Below are 7,895 nucleotides of genomic sequence, written 5' to 3'. Positions count from 1 at the left end.
TCCCCCTTCCCCGGAGCTCCTAAGAGAGCAAATGACCTCAGCTTGGCAGCGTGTGTTGGGGGACAGGCCCAGGGATTTGGGATCAGGAAGACCTGGCTCGTGGGCGTCCCAGCTGTGCAGCGGGATTCCATGCTGCAGACTCTTATTCCCTAAGGCTACCTTGACAACTGACTTTGTACATAGAAAAGTTCTCCCTTGTCTTTAAAAGATGAGGAGCGAGTCAAAGCGTTTTTACTCTGGCCATCTAATTGCTCAGATTCCAATCTGAGACATATTTCCTGTTAATAAGGATAATTTACTATCCGTAGTACTATGGTTAAAATATTCTGACACAAGTAATTCAGAAGGATGAGGGTTTCTCATCTCTTTCTTCACAGCTCAGTCACTCCTCAGGAAATGCATCTTTATGGATTTGGAAAGAACTGAGAGTCATTATTACCAATGGTCCAATTATTGTGTGAAGGATTCTTCCCTGAGATTCTTCCCGTTTCAACTGACACTGAAACACTGTGAACTCTTTGGAAGACAAATGTCAAGGAAATAAATGTTATGCATTGCTAATTTTAAATTTTTTTAAAATTTTTATTTATTTATGATAGTCACAGAGAGAGAGAGAGAGAGGCGCAGAGACACAGGCAGAGGGAGAAGCAGGCTCCATGCACCGGGAGCCCGACGTGGGATTCGATCCCGGGTCTCCAGGATCGCGCCCTGGGCCAAAGGCAGGCGCCAAACCGCTGCGCCACCCAGGGATCCCTGCATTGCTAATTTTAAATGCACTTGCAATATGGTTTCTATTATACTAGAAGTATTTTTATCTGATTTTTGCTATTTATTATCTGTTCCTGCTTTTCAGGTTGAGGAGGCATTATACGTGTTCATAATTGTCTTTCTTTCCTTCTGATATGAAATTCTTACTTTGTTTCCATCAAAGGAACTCTTTAAGAATAAGGCAAAAGTTAATTCAACGATTCTTAAAATGTCTTCACACTTGGAGCCTGATTCATTTAAGTCGATTTTCATAATAAATCTTATTAATTAGGAAAAAAAACAAAGATTTATAGAGAAATTGAGAAGATATTACAGTGCATTCACATGCACTTGCTCTCAATTTCTCCAATTATTGATATCTTATATTACTACAGTACAAATATTACCTAAGGAATCAAATTTAAAATAGTCGCATTAACCAAAGACCATAGTTTATTCAGATTTCCTTAGTTTTTGCTAAGTTACCATCCCTCCTATCACATTCCATTTGTCCTCCTGTTTTCTTAGGCTCCTCTAGATTGTGACAGTCTTTCAGCCTTTCCTTGTTGTTGTTGCACTGGAACACTTTGAGAAGTAGAGTATTTTGTAAACTTTCCCTCAGTTGGGACATGTCTGTCATTTCTCTCATAATTGAACTGTTTTGTGGATTATATACAGAGATATACTGCCATTTTCATTATATTATATAAAGGATAGATACTATCAACATGATTTAGCAGTCTTGGTATCAATCTGGTCACCTTGCTGTGGTAGTGTTTATCAGCTTTCTCCACAGTAAACTGATTCTTTATTATTATTAATTATTATTTTTACTATTATTATTATATTATCAATATTATCAATATTGATCATATATATTGATCAATATATCAATATCAATATATTATCAATATTATTTTAACTTTTTCATATTATATTTTGTAGAAGGAAGTTACTATGTGTATTCCACACTTAAGAGTGGGAAGCTATGCTCATGAACTTGACGGTGCAATGTCTGCACAAATTGTTTAAAATTCTTCTACATGGGAGATTTCTCTTCCTTGTGGGTTTGTTTCTTCTGCAAAGATGTTTTTTATTTATTTGAGAGAGAGAGAGGAGAGAAAAAGCATGAGCGAGAGGGGCAGAGGGAGAGAGAAAAGCATGTTCCCTTCTGAGCCTGCCTTGGGACCTGGATCATGATCTGAGTTTAATGCAGAAGCTTAACTAACTGAGCCACACAAGTGCCACTCCTTTCTTTCTTTCTTTCTTTCTTTCTTTCTTTCTTTCTTTCTTTCTTTCTTTCTTTCTTTCTTTCTCTTTCTTTCTGCTTTTTATAATAATTTTATTTTTGAATTGGTGTTCAATTTGCCAACCTACAGAAAAACACCCAGTGCTCATCCCGTCAAGTGTCCCCCTCAGTGCCCATCACACATTCACCCCCACCGCCCGCCCTCCTCTCCTTCCATCACCCTTAGTTCGTTTCCCTAAGTTAGGAGTCTTTATGTTCTGTCTCCCTTTCTGATATTTCCCACACATTTCTTCTCCGTTCCCTTATATTCCCTTTCACTATTATCTATATTCCCCAAATGAATGAGAACATACAATGTTTGTCCTTCTCTGATTGACTTACTTCACTCAGCATAATACCTTCCAGTTACATCCACGTTGAAGCAAATGGTGGGTATTTGTCGTTTCTAATGGATGAGCAAGGCCCACCTGTTCTCTCTCTTCATCTTCTGAGTCTCCTATGGTATGAATGTTACTGTTTTAATAAGTGACTGACTTCCCTACTTCTGTGTCTGTGGTCCAGAACCTTTCTTGTTTTTAAGGCTTCCACTTGGAACTGCATCTCAGTTATAGCATTTTTAACATTGGCCTGACTAGATTTTAGTTGTTTTATTTCTACAGGAAGGGATTCTCTAGTTTTCTTCTGTGCTCTTTTTCCAGCCCAGATGCTATCTTTATAATCATTGTTTTAAACTGTAGTTAGACATCATATATGTGTATTGATGAACTTCCTGGCTGTGAGTAGAACCTCATGTTATTTTATGGAGGTGAATTTCTCCATCTCATTATTTCTTCCAGAAAAGAAAGAAGGAAGAAAAAGAAAAACCAAGAAAAACAATAACAACTGCCCTCCCCCCCCCACAAGAAAACCAATAGATTATTTTGGCCTGCTTGTTAAAAGATTCTAAATCCCAAAATAGAAACAATTAAGGTGGTCCGTGGGTGGCGCAGCGGTTTAGCGCCTGCCTTTGGCCCAGGGCATGATCCTGTAGACCCTGGATTGAATGCCACGTCGGGCTCCCAGTGCATGGAGCCTGATTCTCCCTCTGCCTGTGTCTCTGCCTCTCTCTCTCTCTCTCTCTTTTTCTCTCTGTTTGTGACTATCATAAATAAATTGAAAAAAATTAAAAAAAAACACAATGAAGTACCATGAAAGTAAAAATTAGAAATATCTAAGGTACATACATAAAAATTAAAATAAGGCAATTAATAAAAAAAGTCAAAGAAAATGATTGAAAATAGAGCACAAAGTACAAAGGAATCTAGACCCTACTTTCCAGGCAGAGCTGAAGCTCAGCAGCCTCTGTGGTCCAACTTGGTGGCAGCGAATGGTCTGTGTGGGTGTGCAGATGGGCCGTGGTGTTGATTGTCAGGTGCACACCTCCCTGGGAGTTGCACCTGCGGGGGCAGAGGCGTGGTGGGCATCAGCGTCTCTGGGCTCCAGCGGACAGCGCTGTGCTGCTCCCTGAGACCCGGCCCTGATGGGCGGGATGCGGGTGGGGACGCTGGGTCCTCTAGCTCTGGGGCTGAGCATCCCGCCCCCCAGTCTGCTGGGGCCTCCACAGAAGAGCCCCCAAGCCCCCGGGTCTCCGCCTCTTCTCTCAGAACCCTGCATTCACTCGACTTGTGTCCGAGCTTCTTTTTTTTTTTTTTTTATCTCAGACTGTTGAGCCCAAGATTGCGAATCCGAGAAACCATCGAGAAGCCGACACTGATGCAAACACACAAGGGTTTATTTACAAGCTCGAGCTTGTGTCCAAGTATACCCGACACAGTGGAGCAGGGACTTGGACCCCCAGGTGGGTTTTAGCTTAGTTTTAAGAGCTGGTCTCGGGGAACTCCCGAAGGGTGGATCAATTACTAAAGTTCTGTTTACATTTTGATATGGGGCCTTCAAGGGCATTGAGATCTGTTCTAATAGGGCCTTCCTGCCCTTGGCCTGGGCTCAATTTTTATTCTACTGTTGGGCTTGCTGTGTCCTGACAATGAGCACTCAGGAAGGAAATGACGGACATGACTCCCTTCTCAGGAGCATCACAGAGAATAAATAATGAGACTGAACCAAAGGAGCACAAGACTTGTGCACTGAGCCACACCAGGCTCTGGGAGGCCGTCCTGGGCTCGTGGGTTGGGAGCCTCATCTTGTGAAAATGTCGGTAGTTCCTAAGGCACCCTCAATTTCAATGTCATTCCTGTAAAATCATGGTGGCAGATCTTATAAATAGGAAAAAAAAAAACCTGTGACATCCATCCGCCCCCACAAATGACCCCGGACAGCAAATCAGTATTGGAGAAGCAGGACAGAGCGGGACGCAGCACTTTCCTATTTCAAACGATGTCACAGAGACACAGGATAAAGCAGTGTTGTCCTCGGGATCCCACCTGGCTCTGTAAGTTAAGCATCCGGCTCCTGACCTCACCTCCGGTCCTGATCACGGGGTCGTGAGTTCTAACCCTGGGCTGGTCCATGGATGAGGCCTGATGCCTACTTAAACAAACTACTAGACCCACGAGGGTTGGTCCCAGCATAAGCTGAAGGAGCAGAACAGAGAGTCCAGAAGGAAACGTGCTCTGATACAACTGATTTTTTAAAATTAATTTAATTTAAACCAAATTAATTAACGTATAGTGTATTATACTTTCAGAGGAAGAATTCAGGGATTCACCAGTTGGAGATAACCGCAGTGGTCGTGACATCACATGCCCTCCTTCATGCTGGTCCCCTGTTATCCCCTCCCCCATCCCCTCCCCTGCAGCAACACTCAGTTTGTTTCCTATAATTAAGAGTCTGTATTTCCTGCATCTGTGTTCATCTTATTTGTTTTTCCTTCCCTTCACAGATGTTCTGCTTTGCTTCTTTAATTCCACCTATGAATGACACCACAGGGTCATTCTGTTTTCCAAATGACCTATTTCACTTAGGATGATCCCTCTAGTTCTATGCATGACATTGCAAATGGCAAGATTTCCTTCTCTTTGATAACTGAGTACCATTCCTTTCTCTATGACCATCATCTATCTCCCATCCTCTTTATCCCTCATCTGCCACAGGGCACCGAGGCTCCTCCCACAGTGTGGCAATGTGGACCCCGCTGCTGTGGACATTGGGGTGCAGTTGTCCCACATCTCACTGCATCTATATCTTCGGAGTGAGCTCCAGGCCGTACACCTGCTGGTCGCAGGGCGGCTCTATTTGCAACTTCCTGAGGAGCCTCCACACTGTTTCCAGGGTGCCTGCAGCAGCCCACGGTCCCGCCCACAGTGGAAGAGGGTTGAGTGAGTTTTACAGGACATGGTAAAAGTCTGGTCCACATTTCGTTTCACATCCTTTGGGCTCCAATTCTTTCTCCTTAAGTATTTTTGGGGAAGCCGGGTGTTGGGCTCTTTTTCAGGCAGATGTTTCCGAAGATAACAGGCCACAGCTAGAGCCTGGAAGGAGGCAGAGGTGGGCCCAGAGACGGGCACGCTGCCTCCTGCACAGCCTCCTGTAGCGACTGAGCATCCCGCAGTGGGTGCCCAGCCCAGGCACCGCCCAGGGGGCATGCATGTGCAGTAGGCCTCCTTTGCCTGCACTAACAGGAGCCAGCCTGTGCTGGGGAGGCCTGAGGAAGATGTGGGGACATGTCCACGTGGATGAGCCACAGCCTCCTCAGAAACTACGCAGAGTCTTCAGGGGGATATTGGGCAGCGTTCATGATGACAGGAGCCTCAGTCTCTTCAGGACACACGGTGAGGCTTCAGGAAGATGTGGGCCAACATCCACCCTGACAAGAGACCCTGGGCCGCTTCCGGCCCTGCGGGGAGGCTTCAGGAAATTGTGGGCCTGCACCCACCCTGACAGGAGCCCCTGGGCTGCCTCAGGACCCGCGGGGAGGCTTCAGTAAGATGTGGGCCTGCATCCACGCTGACAGGAGCCCCTGGGCCACCTGAGGACATGCCTGGAGGCTTCTGAAAGATGTGGCGCTGTGTCCACTCTGGCAGGAACTAACTGGTTCCTCAGGTCATAAATTGAGGCTTCTGGAAGCTGGGGGCAGCATCCACAGTGACAGGAGCCCCAGCCATTCAGAACCTGTGGTGTCGCTTTGGGAGGACGTGGGGCCACATCCACACAACAGACACTGATGTCCTCAGGACACCCGGTGTAGTCTTCAGGAAATATGGAGATGCGTCCATGCAGACAGAAGACCCCAGCCTTGTCAGAGCCTGTGGTGAGGCCTAAGGAAGATGTGGATGCTGAATCCACACTGACAGGAGTCTCCAGCCTCCTCAGGATGCACTGTGAAGGATCAGGATGATTTGGGGCCACGTCCGTGCTGACAGGAGCTCCCAGGCTCCTCAAGTCTTATGGTGAGGCAGAGGAAAATGTGGGGCCATGTCCTCCTCAGGACCTGCACTTTGGCTTCGGGACACATGAGGCTGCGTCTAGGCTGACAGGAACCCACAGCCTCCTCAGGACCCACTGTGAGTTTTCTGGGGGACGTGGGTCCATGTCCAGGCTGACAGGAGCCTCCAGCATCCTGAGAACCTGCTGTGAGGCTTCCAGAGTATGTGAGGCATAATCCAGGTTGACAGGAGACCCGGGTCCTCAGTACCCGCTGACTATGACTCAGGAACACGTGGGGCCATGTCCCCACTCACAGGAGCCCGGCTTCCTCAGGACCCCCTGGAGGACTCTGGAGGCGCCGTTGGGAGCCACGTCCATGTCAGAAGGGACTCCTCAGAACTCTGGGTAAGTGAATGGGTAGAATGAATGGTAAGACAGGGGAGGGGAGGCAGTTGGTGGTTAGTCTTAGGTTAGATGTTAGGGGTTAGTGATTATGCTTATGGTTATGGATTAAAGGTTAGGGTGAGGGATAAGGGTAAGGTTCAGTTGTTAGGAGTTAGGATCGGGGTTTGGATTAGGGACAGGAGTTAGACTTAGGGTTAGGGTTTAGAATTTAGGGATTAGGGCAGGAGGTTACGAGTTGGAGTTTGGGTTATGGTTAGAGTTAGGTTTAGGCTAGGTTTGCAGTTGGGGTTAGGGGTTAGGGTGTGAGTTAGGGTTAGGGGTTAGTTTTAGGGTTCAGAGTTAAAGTTAGGGCTAGGTTTAGGGTTAGGGCGAGGGTTAGTTTTAGGGTAGGGGTTAGGGCTAGGGTTAGGGTTAGTGTTTGATTAGGGGTTATGGTTAGGGTTAGGTCAGGGTCAGGGCACGGTTTTGGAAAAGGGTAAGAGGGTTAGGCAGTGGGTTAGGGATTTCTTTTAGGGTAGGGTTAGGGTACACTTTGGGATATGAGATAGGATTAGTATTAGAGGGTTAGGGTTAGGGTACAGGTTAAGGTTAGGAATAGGATTTGAGTACATTAAGATAAGGTTAGGGTTAGAGGTTAGGGTTAGGGTTAGATTTAAGGTAAGGGTCAGGGTTAAGGGTTTAGAATAGGTTTAGGAGTTAGGGTGAGGGTTGGCGTGGAAGGTTCAGTGAATGTGTTTCGGTCTTGGGGTTTGTGTTTGGTTTTTGATTAGTGATATTTCTTGTTTAAGGGTTAGGTTAACATTAGACTTAAGTGGAGGGTTAGGCTTATGTCTGTGTATGGTTAGAGTTTGTGTCTTGGCATGTGCCTGCACTGGGACTCCTAGCATTTGGGCAGTTTAGTTTTATGCACTCTATTTAGGTTTTGAGTTCAAAGATAGCCTGACTCCACCAAGTCAGTGGCCTCCCCAGAGAATCAAAATCCATGCTTCTGCTGGGGTGAGAATAGGCATGGCAGGATTCTCCTGAGCTGAGCTAAGGAGGGGATTTGTGGCTCTAAAGATTCTTTGTTTGGATTTTCAGTTGCCTTTCTGACTTTATCTCTTTTGCGCACATGTTTTCTCTATACTACCAA

This window comes from Canis lupus, chromosome 15 (assembly GCF_048164855.1).
Source record: "Canis lupus baileyi chromosome 15, mCanLup2.hap1, whole genome shotgun sequence".
Classification (NCBI taxonomy): Eukaryota; Metazoa; Chordata; class Mammalia; order Carnivora; family Canidae; genus Canis; species Canis lupus.
This window is presented reverse-complemented; position numbering follows the sequence as displayed.